The following is a 13,474-nucleotide window of genomic DNA, read 5'->3' on the forward strand; positions in this document are numbered from 1 at the left end:
AAATGTATGTAGTGGATAAACACAATCTCAAAATTTAATTAAAATCACAAAAGAACGATAAATAAAGGCATTATCACAACTTAGGGGTGGTGTGCAATCCCATTAAAATAGAACTTAATATATACATATTAAAAACAAAAACAAATTGATGCAAAATCTCCCGACGACTAATATTATTTCAAGTCATACATGAAACATACACAGTTGTCCCTTCATGCCATTTGGTTGTAATCAAACATCATGCATTTACTAATATTATTCCAAATCATGGATGAAACCTACACATTTGTCCCTTCATGCCACTTGGTTATACGCAAACATAATGCATTTACTAATAAGCAAACATCATACATTTACTAATACTATTCCAAGTCATGCATGAAACCTATACATTTGTCCCTTCATCCCTTCATGCCACTTGATTATACGCAAACATAATGCATTAACTAATAAGCAAACATCATGCATTGACTAATATTATTCCAAGTCATGCATGAAACCTGTACATTTGTCCCTTCATGCCATTTGGTTATAAGCAAACATCATGCACAAGTTGTTTACTAATTAGTATTACTACTATTTAGCTTGTATCATGACCGTTTTCTTTCTATTGTTCATACACCAAGACATTGTAAGAAATAATATTGATTATTCAAAACGAATCAACAACTAGTTGCACAGTGTCACAGTCAGTGATACTTCCAACTTGATAAAGAAAGAAAGAAAAAAAAAAAAGGAAGTTGACTTCCAAACTAAAATAAAATGTATATAAATATAGAAAATTGTTATTAGCACTCCAAAAATCTCATTTGTCACTCCAAACTTTTTATAATTAGAAAGAAAAATACATTTGTGCGAAGTGTAAAATGAGATTTTTAGAGTGCTAATAACAGTTCCCTAAATATGTCTTAACAAATATTGTACGTGGCATTGACTTAGACTTTCGCAAATAGACTTATAATTTCTAGTATCTAATAAATATCCAGATTGAAAATATTCATCGATCTACAAAATTTTCTCATGGAAGTACACATTTTTTTGATACAGATACCAATGTAGAGGCTAAAAGACGATACAATATTAAATTCATATGTGGTTGGGATATTTATGACTTTAATCATTAAAATGCATAAGCTCAATTATACATTCAAGTTAGATCAATTCCTGAAGTTTTGGTCAACAATAAAACTGCTTACCTATAAGTTCACCTATAAAACATGCAAAGGCGATATACTTTTTAATCACAGTTCTATGTATTGTGAATTTTTGTCTGCAACTTTTGTGGCATATAGAGGCTAAAAGATACTACGATATTAAATCCATATATGGTCAAAATATTCATCAATTTAATTATTAAAATGCATAAACTCAATTACACATCTATGTTAGATCAATTCCCGAAGTTTTGCTCCACAATAAGAACTGCTTAGCTATTAGTTTGCCTATAAAATGTGCAAAGACGATATACTTTTTAGCCACAGTTCAATGGAAAGTGAATTGTCGTTGGCAACTTTTGTATCTAATAAATATCCACGGTTAAAAATATTCATTGATATACCAAAAGTTATCATGGACGTACCCATTTTAATACCACAGATAGGAATATAGAGGCTAGAAGATTCTCATTTAATAAAAACATACCAAACTCATTTAACACTCTAACCAAAAGCTCATACCGATTATTAAGCTAATTAGTGCTCTAGAAATTTAGAGATGTCAAATGATGAAGAAAAGGAAGAGGAAGAGGTTTGGATGACTACGGAAGAGTAGATGGGGGTGCAAAATGACAACCATGGGAGATGGAAGGATTTTTATAAAGAGAGAGAGAGAGAGAGAGAGAGAAGGGGATTTGCTCCATGGAGATGATGGATTGGTTAAGGTTTTATTTTTAAGTAGATTGAGTTGGGCGTAAAAAGAAGTTTGATTGAGTTGAGTTTTGATAAGTAAAGACGGTTTCGGAAATAATGTTGAGATACAAAATATGTGTTCAAATAAAATTTCCCTTTCAACAACTAGTTTCTCAAAAAAAGAACAGTAATGCTTTTCTTACCATGTTTTTATACCACATTTATATGTCACCTTATGTGGCATTTAATGTAGACAACGACATCATTTAAATTAATCAAAATTTAATTTAAATTAATAATCAATAATTAAAATAAAAGCTGAAATTAAATGGTGATTGTGGCCTATAAGGAGTCTTCTTCTTCTTTCCCCATTCAATCATGTTTCTTCCCCCGTTTCTTCTCCCATGCCAGTTCTTTTATGCCATATTTTTTTCGCTCCCTTATCTGGATTATTAGTATGCATCTATCATTTTTTTTTCAATGAATTTAAATTTTTTTAGTCTGTTTATTTCTTCTTCTTTCTCTCAATCTCCATTGTGTAGCAAGATAAATTCTTCTTCGGGTCTTGATCAGAGTTGACGTTAATGGTGTTGTGGTGAGAGATGAAGGTTTCCTGACGATACGTGCTTGAGATTCCTTTAATTTGGTTATAAGTAGGAACAAGATGGAGTCCTTAATGACTCATAGTGTTAAATCTTCAACCCCCAATGTCATTTTTCTATGAACAAAAAGGTTTAGGTAAATAGTCCAATGGAGATCGAAAGAAAGAAGAAGAATAAACAGACTAAAAAAATATAAATTCATTGAAAAATAATGGTAAATGCTTACCAATAATCCAAACAGGGAAGCGTCGATGAACCTTTGCTGTATGAGAATTAGTTGAGATTGTGGTAGTCCACACTAACGTGAAAAAAACTGGAGTGAAAAAATATGGCGTGAAAGAACTGGCGGAAGAAGAAACGGGAAAAGAAGCATGATTGAGTGGAGAAGGAAGGAGAAGACTCCTCGTATGCCACAATTACCATTTAATTCCAGCTTTTATTTTAATTATTGATTTATTAAATGGTTTTTAATTTAAATTGAATTATGATTAATCTAAATGATGTGGTTGTCCACATCAAATGTCACATAAGGTGATATATAAATATGGTATAAAAACTTGGTAAGAATAGCATAACTGAAAAAGATAGAAAATAATCAATAAATTCACTTCAGGTGTAAATACATAGATTCACATCGCTTTATTTATTTATTTATTTGTATATTCCAAGTTGATTAAGGTAATTAAGTAATCTTTCTTGACTTAGCTTTAAATAATTAAATAAACTTGGCTTGACTTTGCACACCCCCGTCGCTTATTGACTAATGACTCGGTACTAAGTCTTTTTTTTTTTAATTTGGTCAAAACTCAGTACCAAGTCAGATCGATATTTTCTTGTGCTCGTCCTGGAAATAAACCGGACAAAGCCTAATGGTGGACTAAAACAATAACAGACAAATTAATCAGCCAAGATGAGGAACACAAAATATACCACCATGTGTTTTAATCCCTTACATTTATATTAATTCCTACAGAAGGCCAACCATGCTCAAGGCAACGCGTACCGACTAATGACTAATACTAAGTCAGATGGATGCTTTCTTGTGCATTTCCTTGAAATAAATGGGACAAAGCCTAATTGTGGACTAAAACAATAACAGACAATTAAGAGTAGGGACACATTTTCCCCCAACCCAAAATATTCCACCACGCGTTTTAATCCCTTCCATATATATATATTCGAAGGCCAACCTTCTTAATTAGCAGTTCCTTAATTTCTTGGATCCATCACCTGCTTGGATTTTCTCTGCTAGTGCTAGGATCTGCTCGACCCTTTTTAGTTAATATTATATGGCGTTACATAGGAGGATGCATATTTTGCATCTTTCCTTAGTAATGGTGGTGGTAGTTACAATTTTACTAGGAACTCCAACTCCAACAACAGCTCAATCTCTCCTTCCGCCTCAGGCACTGCCTGGCTGCCTTGACCATTGTTGTAATCTCACAATTCCATACCCATTTGGCATAGGCACTGGTTGCTACCTCCAAGTCGGTTTAACATCACTTGTGAAAATTCCACTCAACAGCCAACAACACGTTTGATGACGAGCAATATCGAAATTACCAACATATCTCTTTATGACGGTGAGCTCCAAATACTACAGTTCGCAGCCAATGATTGTTATGATGCTCAAGGCAACTTGACCGCACGGAACATTTCCAGGCTCTGGGTTCCTCCTCCTTACACCATCTCCGAAAAGAAAAACGTGTTCGTCGCAGTTGGATGCGACACATATGCGTTTTTTACAGGTTACCGCGATGAACAAAAGTACACAACTGGGTGCATGTCCATATGTGACAATCTTGACAACGCTATCGATCAGCGGGATACTTGCTCTGGCGTTGGATGTTGCCAAACTAAAATCCCTAGTGGGCTGAAAAATCAGACTGTGACCTTGAGAAGCTTTAACAATCATATGGACGTGTGGGACTTCAACCCATGCAGCTACGCGTTCCTTGTGCAAGAAGGCGAGTTCAACTTTAACAGTACAAGTTTTCGAGAACTAAACGATACAGCCCGGCTTCCGGCAATTCTTGATTGGGAAATTGGGAATGGGAATGAGTTATGTAATATTGCAGCTAAAAACGAGAGCACTTTTGCATGCAAGGCAAATAGCACCTGCCATAATCGGTCTTCAGGCTACATATACCGGTGCCTGCCAGGTTACGAAGGGAACCCATACCTCCCGGATGGTTGCCAAGGTAAATAAATCTAGACACCATTTGACCATTTGATTATTATTATTATAAACATTTTTGCGTATATCAAAACATATTATATGTATGTATGTATGTATGCGTGTATGCGTGTACATGTGTGTCTGTGTATGCGTGTACGTGTGTGTCTGTGTGTGCGTGTGTGTGTGTGTCTGTAGGTAGGTCTACTTATTTGATTATAGTTTAAATCTACTTATTTGATTATAGTTTAAACAAATAAATTTTCAATTTGCTTGACTTTCTTGCATATATGATTGTATTGTTAGGATTTGGACCCATCCGGGTTCAAATTGTGGGGATCCTAGAGATCCTCACATCTTAACAATTCATCGTGCATCGTACGGTCAGAAATAATTTGACTTTTTTATTATTTAAAATTAAACACAAATAGTACTTGACGAAAACTAACCACACGATGTACGATAAATGATTAAAATGTGAGGATCTCTAAGATTCTCATAAAATGAATCCAAAGAGGATCCTCTTCCGTATTGTTAGGCTCATTGGGGGGTTGCGTTGAGGGATTCTGAACACTTTTGATCCCTTTATATCTTATTATATGTTGCAAAGTACTAGTAGTAAAAAAAACAGCATTAGTTAGCAAATAATTGCCACTTTTGTTTGTGCCGTGTTTGGGGGATATATGGTCCGCCTTTGTGCAACGGCTTGATGTGGTATTGCCTTCAAGCAATGATTTTGTGGTTTTATCTTTCGGCGATGATTTTATGTGGTCTCGTTCTCTAGTGATGACATTGTGTGGCCTCACTCATCAGCGAAAATCGGTCTGTGGACTGGTATAAGTTTGTTGCATATATCATTCTTGTGACAAATTTGTGTTGGTGCACCTGTGGTTGTGGTAGATGTGTAGAGTTTTTAATTAATCGCTTGTTTGTGCAAATCCAAATCAATATGTTGATCACTAAAGCATTGTACCAATTGGCACATTTGTATTTGTTTATGATGATCAAGGAAATACTGCTATCGTTTCTTGTCAAAAAAAAAATTTGCCACTTTTATTGGGGTGACTATAATAGTAGTAAAGAAAAATTGTTCGTGGTAAATAGAAAAAGAATGCACTATGCCGTAATAATCTAGATGACCAATGTTTGTTACAGTGGTTTCAAAACATTAAAATAAGAATAAACTAAGTTTAAATTTCTCATTTTTCTTTCTCATCAATTAAATATTTTTTTTTTCATTTTTGACAAGGTCTTTTGACTTTTGTCCTTGTCATTATTTGAATATTAAATTATTCACATATCATCATATGTCAATTTTGAGAATAAAAAATTTATTAATCATTTCCAAATATATATTTTCAGTATTTTTCATTTTTTTTATTTGTACTCATTTTTCAAATTTGTACCAATATTATTTTTAACTTTAATTTGTACCCATAATTTTAAATTTTAATATGGACCCATATTTTTGTAGTGAATGTACCCATGCTAATAACATGTATTTATTTTATACTTTAAATTATATCAGTAGTTATTTCTTAGAATATATTAATAATTACATGGGTTCATTAAATTTTTTTTTTGGTATAACTATGTGAAGAACAATATTACTTTATTATTGATTTTTAAGTAATTATTGTAAAAGTATTATTTGAGTTTGTTTAAATATCATAATTTGTGGGATATTGGATACACAAATACATGAGTTAAATCCCTTAAATGATACTAGGAACCTCGATCAAAATATTTAATTAAACAAAGTTTCAATCTAATAATTAAATTAACCAGAGACTGAACCCAAAAATAACCTTTAAAATCATATGTAAGCTTAGCTGGCCATGCCAAGTGGCCGCCAACTAGGCACGGATGCTGTTGCTCTGTGAAGATAGTGCCCACAAGCTAACAGTAATTGGGAATCCCTTCACCTGAGCCAACTAAGCACGAAATTCAAGCTGTTGAAATTTGATCCCACGGTTAAAAACAAAAGGCTCCATTAAAAATTATAATAATTTAAACTGTTGGATCAAATTTCAAGAGTCCGAATTTTTTGCTCAATAGGCTCAGGTAAATAGGTTTCCGGAGAGGATCATTTTCCCAGTAATTGCACCCAATTACTAAATTTGCAGTGGATTGTCAAATCTGTGGGTACATGTACTGTTTCCTTTGGGCATTTTATAGTACTGAGTAGTTTACAAAAAGTCTTAAAAGTGGGATTTTAGTTTTACCTTTTGTTCATGGATTTAATTCATTCTTTTTCTTATCAGATATTGATGAATGCAAGGCTTCAGACTCCTGCAGTATTGGAACCTGCATAAATACAGCGGGAAATTATACTTGTGAATGTCCGAAAGGGTACAAAAATGACGATATGGATAAAAAAAGTTGCATCAAGGACAACGGTCGAGCAAAGCTCAGTCTCCTGCTTATAATTTCACTAGGTAATTATTTTACATTTTCCTTAGGCGCGTGTTTTTATATATACAAAGGATATTGGTGGAGGAAAAAGTTGAACTCGGATCTTGTGTGCAGACTTAGTTACAAATCTCTTATTGGGTTGCTAGTTTATAGGCAAAGTACAAAAAACTATATCAACTGTTAGGGTCACGATAGTTTCATACCTCATCTTTTAAAATTGACAATGTCATACCGCATCTTACGAATTTGTGACAATATCATACCTCTGTCAATTTTTCTGTTAAGTGCTGACGTGGCAAGAAACATGAACTACTCACTAATCCAGCTGGATTAAAAAGTAATTAAATATTAAAAAAATTAAGAATAAAAAAACAAAACAAAAAAAATTTCCTAGGAGTGCGGCATCCCCTTTCCCCTCTCCTTCTTATTCTCGTTCTCCTCCTCCTTTTTCTTCATCCTTCTTCTGGGTTTTTTTTTTCTTTTTTTTTTTTTTTTTCCTGGGTTGCAATTTCCATTTTTTTTTTCCTCCTCCTCTTCTTCCTCCTTCTTCTTCTTCTTCTTCTTCGGTTCTTCCTCCTTCTCCTGGGGGGGGGGGGCGAGTTGGGTTGGGTTTTCAAATTTTTATTTTTATTTTTTCTTCCTCCTTCTTCTTCTTCAGTTCTTCCTCCTTATCCTAGGGACGGGTGGGGTTGGGTTTTCAAATTATTATTTTTTTATTTTTTTTTTTGTGTTAAAGATTAAGCAGAAGAATATGAAGATGGGGAAGAGAGAGAGGGGGAGGGAAGGGAAGGGACGACTAAGTTTTTTTTTTTTTTTTTTAAATTTTAAATTTACTTTTATTTATTATTTTAATATTTAAAAAATATTAAATATTTTTTTTAGTTTTTAATAATATTTTATTAATTTTTTAATAGAAAGTGGTCCCAGTCTCTTGCCACGTCAGCACTTAACAGAAAAACTAACGGAAAAATTGATGGAGGTATGACATTGTCATAAATTCGAAAGATGCGGTATGACATTGTCAATTTTAAAAGATGAGGTATGAAACTGTCGTGACCCCAATAGTTAAGGTAATTTTTTGTACTTTACCCTTAGTTTATTATCTATCATATCATATAATCCTAGTCTAAAATTCTAAACGTGCTAATTTTTCTTTGAACAATTGCACTCAAATTTTGTTTACTCGACCATTTTTAGATCCAAAACTTTCAAACATATATTAGAAGTGCTCTCTGGAAGACATATTTTCAAATCAATATTGTTAATAATGTACCAATCGAAATTGGTATGTACACTTTGTTATTGACATGATATTAAAACTGATATCGGCACCTTGTTAACAAATATAATAAGAGTCTATCTTGCCCAAAGAATGACTAATACTTACATACATATTCTTAGAAAGATCCATGCATGTACCAAATGAGTAAATATTCTCATTGTGTAGTATATGTCATTTTTTGTCACAAAAGATCACTTTGTCCAAAACCTAATTTGTTCTAAACAAGAAAAGCACTAGCCAGACGACAAAAACAAGATTAATACATTGATGATTTGCTCTGTATAATTTCTTGTAAGTTTGCAATCATCTTTTCAGGTGCCAGTGGAGGCTTCTTGCTTTTACTAAGTGGATCTTCTTGGATATATTGGGGAATGCAGAGAAGAAAGTTCCTCAAACTCAAAGAAAAATACTTTAAAGAAAATGGTGGCTTATTGTTACAACAAAAAATCGCTAGTCAAGGAGGCACTGTGGAGACAACAAAAATTTTCACGGCAGAAGAACTTGACAAGGCAACAAACAATTACCATGAAAGTAGAATCCTTGGTGAAGGAGGCTATGGAATAGTTTACAAAGGAATATTAGCAGCAGATAACAATAAAGTGGTTGCCATAAAAAAGTCTAAAATTGGTGTCCCAACCCAGAAGGAGCAGTTTGTCAATGAGTTGATTGTTCTTTCTCAAATCAACCATAGAAATGTGGTGAGGTTATTGGGTTGTTGTTTGGAGTCAGAAGTTCCTCTACTAGTTTACGAGTTTGTCACTCACGGCACTCTTTTTGAGCACATTCATGGTAAAAAGAGGAAAGGATCATCATTTTCATTGGAATTACGACTCAAGATAGCAGCTGAAACTGCTGGAGCACTAGCATACTTACACTCCTCCGCTCTCATGCAAATTATACACCGAGATGTGAAGGCGACCAATAATCTGCTAGATGAAAATTACATTGCAAAAGTGTCAGACTTTGGAGCTTCACGATTGATTCCTCTTGATCAAGCCCAACTTGCAACTTTAGTGCAAGGAACATTCGGATACTTAGACCCTGAATACTTCCTCACGAATCAACTAACAGATAAGAGTGACGTCTATAGCTTTGGAGTTGTCCTCATTGAGCTACTAACAAGCAAAGTAGCACTTTCTTTTGACAGGCCTGAGGAAGAGAGAAACCTAGCAAGCTTCTTTGTTTGCTTAATGGAGGAGGATCGCTTGAATCAAATTCTTGATGATGCCATAGTCAACGAGAGAAACATCGAGACACTAAAAACAATGGCCAATCTCGCAAAAAGATGTGTAAGGTTAAAAGGGGAGGACAGGCCAACAATGAAAGAAGTTGCCATGGAGCTGGAAGGAATGAGAATTACAGAAAAGCATGCATGGGGAAAAGCTAAAATTTTTTCAGAAGAGACTGAGTACTTACTTGGGACACCTAACTCAGATGCTTATCCTGTGGCTTTTGGAGCTGATTGTGGTCCTAGTACTGGTACAGCTAGTGAGTATGACAGCATGCAGATACAGATGTTAATTCCATATGATGATGGAAGATAATTCACTGCTTCATATAATCAACTCAACATTGTTTATCATTCTAGCCATAATGAAATAGTGTTTCTTTTCATCAAAGGATAAGTGTAGCCACATTGGCTAGAGCGGATGTGCTTTCTCTATACACTCTAGTTTGAAATTTCCTTTGCTGTAGTTTCGATTTTAGTTAAAAGTAAAGTATTGCTTGTATAAAAAAAAAAAAATTTTTGTCATCATTTTGGAAGTTTTTATTTAGGGTATGTACCAGAGCAGTAGGTGGTGGAGATCCCAACCATGCACGTAAGAAGTGGCCCAAACACCAAAAACTAATTTCTTCTTCAAAAGGATTTGCATGGAATTTAGGGTGTGCATCAGAGCAGTTGGTCGGGGATACCAATTGTTTGACTGGTTAAATGACGTTGTATTGGCATTCAGTGTTTGCATGGATGTTAGATTTGAAAAATAACTACATCAAACTCAGAGAACGAAGAAAAATAATTATATCAAACTCAGAGAAAAGTATTTCAAAGAAGAGGGTGGAGACAACAACAATCTTTACAGCAGAACTTAAGAAGGGCACAGACAACTATTATGAGAGCAGAGTCGTCGGCGAAGGAGGCTTTGGAATAGTCTACAAAGGAATACTACCAGATAATGAAGTGGTTGCCATAAAAAAGTCGAAAATCGGAGCTTCAACCCAAAGTGAGCAGTTTATCAATGAAGTTATCGTTCTTTCTCAAGTCAACCATAGAAATGTGGTGAAATTATTGGGTTGCTGTTTAGAGACACCGGTGTTGTTAAAGATTGCAAGAATCAAGAATGAAGATTTGATTATATAGCAGCTGTATAGGAAAGTATCATTGTAATATTTAGTTTCTGTTCTTGTAAGTTAAGTTATTCTTACCTAGTTTAGCATGCACTCATGTATATAAGTGTTGTAAACCTATTACGTTTAATCAATATAGAAAACCTAATTGGTTTTTCTACATGGTACCGGAGCATTAATCTTGGGACCCAAGAAAGTAACAAACCCTAGCCGCCTATCATGGCAGAGAATGATGACAAACTCAAGCCCTCTGGTTCAATGGAGGGAAGTTTGACGTTAATCATTCTTATTACCTGCATCATTCCGATCAGCCGGGAATGATGCTCGTTTCTCAGCCGCTCACTCCAGACAACTACAACACTTGGAGCAGGGCGATGATCGGTGCATTGAAAGCCAAAAACAAACTTAGTTTTGTTGATGGAACCTTCAAGAAACCAGAAAAAAAGGTTGTTGCAGCAGACTTGCATCAGTGGGATCGATGTAACAGCCTGGTTAAAACATGGTTGGTAAATTCAATATCACCAGATCTTCAATCAAGTGTCATTTATTATGATCTTGCATACCAAGTTTGGGAAGACTTGAAAGAACGGTTTTCTCAAACAAACAATATGCAGTTATACCATATTGAAAGTTCAATTCATGATTGTGTCCAAGGAGCTATAACCGTAAGTTCCTACTTCACCAAACTCAAGGCGTTGTGGGACGAGAGAGATGCTGTGATTAGCCTACCCGATTGCGACTACAACACTTTGCAACATGTGTTGGCATTCCAGCAAAATCAAAAGGCAATTAAATTTCTTATGGGACTCAATGAAACATTCAGTGCAGTCAAGGATCAAATTCTGTTGATGGATCCACTTCCTCCCGTCAACAAAGTATACTCCCTTGTACTGCGACATGAGAAGCAGCACAACACCACCACAGGCAAAACACCAGTTCAGGAAGCTGCTGCCTTTGCTGCAAGGGGACCAGATTCTAGCAAGAAGGGTGCTGATATGAAATGTACTCGTTGCAACAAAGATAATCACACCTCTGCAGATTGTCGTGCCCATTTAAAGTGTGATTATTGTGGATGGAAGGGTCATACGATAGATTATTGTCGAAAGCTTAAAAGAACGGATCCGGAGCAACAAAGAAGTCATTCTAAGCAGCGACCGAGAGGAAATAACGTTTCAAGCAACCTTGAAAGGCAAGACTTGGGAAATTCTTTCCCTTTTACGCCTGACCAATGCAAGCAGATCTTGACCATGCTCAATGGCAATCAAGCCAAGGCAAACAACGTTGGTAAAGTTTCCTCTCTCAATGATCTCTTAGGTAAAGCTTTCTCTTTCACTTCTCATGATCAGAAGTCATCATGGATCTTGGATAGCGGTGCCACAGACCACATAATTTCCTCACACACCTTGCTGACCTCTTTTGTGCCTGTTAAGAATAAAACCGTAAAACTACCATATGGTTCTTATGCTACTGTGACACATATAGGAACCATGCAGTTTTCCCCAGATTTTATCTTACATGATGTCCTTTGTGTCCCCACGTTCCAACTCAACCTCATCTCTATCAGTAAACTTGCCTATCAGTCCTCGTGCATCACCATTTTTCTAAGTTATTTTTGTGTGATTCAGGACCTTCGTTCGGGGAAGATGATTGGGACGGGGACTGAGCGAGAAGGCTTATATTTCTTGGATGCCACCAACGGGAGACCCACCTTGTCCACCTGTCATGCTGTTACGAAAGCTTCATCCCAACTCTGGCATCAACGCCTAGGGCATCTCTCTGACAAAGCCCTTCATCATACTTCACTTCCTAAAAATAATATTGGTTCTTTTGTTTCGAATAATTGTCTTGTGTGTCCTCTAGCCAAACAAACAAGATCTCAGTTTTCATTAAGTTCAATTTCAACTAGTAAGCCTTTTGAACTATTACATATAGATATTTGGGGGGGGGGGGGGGGGTTTCGTGTTGCTTCACTCACTGGAGCACATTATTTCCTCACAATTGTTGATGACTACACTCGTTCCACTTGGATTTACTTAATGAAACACAAATCTGACACACGACATTATTTGACAAGTTTTATCAATCTCGTTGAAAACCAGTTTTCTCACAAAGTCAAGATCATTAGGAGTGACAATGGTCCCGAATTTACTCTTGCTGCCTTCTACTCAACCAATGGTATTATCCATCAAACCACTTGTGTTGCCACTCCACAACAAAATGGAGTGGCTGAACGTAAACATCGTCACCTCCTCAACGTTGCCCGGGCCTTACTTATTCAAGCCAACTTACCTACCAATTTCTGGGGAGAAGCCATACTCACTGCAGCTTACCTCATCAATCGTACGCCCACCATCGTCTTGAATGGTAAAACACCTCACGACCTTTTGTTCCATAAACCACCTAAATACTCCCATTTGAAAGTTTTTGGCTGTTTATGCTTTGCATCCACATACCCATCTCATCCGTCCAAATTTGATGCAAGGTCTACCCCATGCATATTTCTTGGTTACCCCTATGGCAAGAAAGGGTACAAAGTCTATGATTTTAACACACGTCAAATTTTTGTCTCTCGTGATGTCGTTTTTCGTGAACACACTTTTCCCTCTACTCATTCTTCCGCACTACACTCTGATACCAACCCTCCACCAACCTTACCCTATCTCTCTCCACCAACCTTCTCCAGCTGACATCCCACCCAACCTACCACCCCAACGTTCGTCTTCTCGCATCACTCGACCACCTTCTTACCTTCAACAATTTCATGTTGGTGTCTCGCTGCCTTCTCGTCCTCACCAATCATCGGCCT

At 35.9% G+C, this 13,474-nt stretch overlaps 1 pseudogene; it reads left to right on the forward strand.

The window, feature by feature from the left end:
• Positions 1-3,567: 3,567 nt before the first annotated feature.
• On the forward strand, positions 3,568-9,866 carry LOC137730026 (wall-associated receptor kinase 2-like; annotated as a pseudogene).
• Positions 9,867-13,474: the final 3,608 nt, after the last annotated feature.

The sequence above is a fragment of the Pyrus communis genome, chromosome 3 (genome assembly GCF_963583255.1).
Source record: "Pyrus communis chromosome 3, drPyrComm1.1, whole genome shotgun sequence".
Classification (NCBI taxonomy): domain Eukaryota; kingdom Viridiplantae; phylum Streptophyta; class Magnoliopsida; order Rosales; family Rosaceae; genus Pyrus; species Pyrus communis.